Below are 1,489 nucleotides of genomic sequence, written 5' to 3'. Positions count from 1 at the left end.
ACACACACACACACACACACTCACACACACACACACGTACACCACACACACACACACACACACACTCCCACTCCTCTTCCCTCCCATCTTTTGCTTTGCTGGCTATGCGCAAATAAAATCCCTTTCCTGCCTGCGAGAATAATTATTATTATTGAGCTCATGTCTCCTAGATGTATACCGTGACTAGGGCAGGCATTATACATATTTGATGGTAACGTTCAAAAATCGTCTTAATTAAGTCACGTTTTATAGTTATTTACTTTTCAAATTTCTCTTGTGTATCATACCTTCATAATCAGCGTAAGTTCACCGGGGAGTTACAAAATACGATGTTGAGCAAAACTTGTATAATATTATTATGTTTTCAGTAGCACGTTTGACACTCGTACACTGCTGACTTTGAAAATAATAAATTAATAGTAATTTCAGACTTACACGGTTTCCCACTGTCACCGTCAACACAGGCTTAGTGGAGTTTCAGTTTCATCAAGGAAACGTATAGTAATGTGCACGCTGGTCTATCGTTATTTCTCAGTTGGTATAATACAGAACTACGATGGGGATGTCCCTGCGTTGTATCCCCCCCCCCCCACACACACACACAAAAAGTGTTTTTAACTCTTTAAATACAAAACGGACACATATGTCCGACCAGCCACAGAATAAAGGCAAGGTAACGGCACATTTCAAATCTTCATACACAAAAAAGCAACACAAATTTGCATATTTTGCTGCATACATTGTGTTGCCTGCCCCTTCTATGTTTTAGATAATGAAAACAGAATTGGAAAAAAAATGGCATGAATATCGAAGTACCCCAAAACAGCGCGTGCTCAGTGAGTAACGTGTATTGTTTGAGGAGTTTCAATACCCTTCCCATCGGCGTCTATGATGGTGTAGTGGTTGAGTCCTTCACCGTCGCATCCAAAGCTCGATTTCGATTTCCGTGTGATAAGTTTGTTTTTGCTTTCTGTTGTTTTTATTGTTCTTGTGTTTTTTTCGCTTAGTTTTTTTGTGTTTTTTTGGGGAGGGTTGTTTTGTTTTTTCGACGCTCCTTGTTTCCTTTTTGGCTAGGCCACGGTGTCCCATACAGCTGGAGACTGGCCCTGATAATTAGCGTCGAATTAATCCGCTCGGAAAAGTTCTAACTTGTGTCTGTGGAGGCGTAAATCATCTACAATTATCTTTTCTATAGCCCCCCCACCCCCATCTACCACTAACTCGGGACCGGTATCTTATTCGAGATAGGCGTAAACCGTTAAACCTTTCCCGTGCTGAAAGAGGCATTATCATTAAGCCGTACAATACGTATTGTTAGTTGGGAGTAACAGAGAGGACAAGGCCATTTTTCACTGTGACAAAATCCTTGTCGGCGCTATTGGTGATGTCATGGACAAAGGGGACGGAGACGGAGGGCAGAGAGAGAGAGAGAGAGAGAGAGAGAGAGAGAGAGAGAGAGAGAGAGAGAGAGAGAGAGAGAGGGTAGAAA

This window comes from Aplysia californica, unplaced genomic scaffold (assembly GCF_000002075.1).
Source record: "Aplysia californica isolate F4 #8 unplaced genomic scaffold, AplCal3.0 scaffold00011, whole genome shotgun sequence".
Taxonomy (NCBI): Eukaryota; Metazoa; Mollusca; class Gastropoda; order Aplysiida; family Aplysiidae; genus Aplysia; species Aplysia californica.
The sequence above is the reverse complement of the archived record's forward strand: the minus strand, read 5'-3'. Positions refer to the sequence as shown.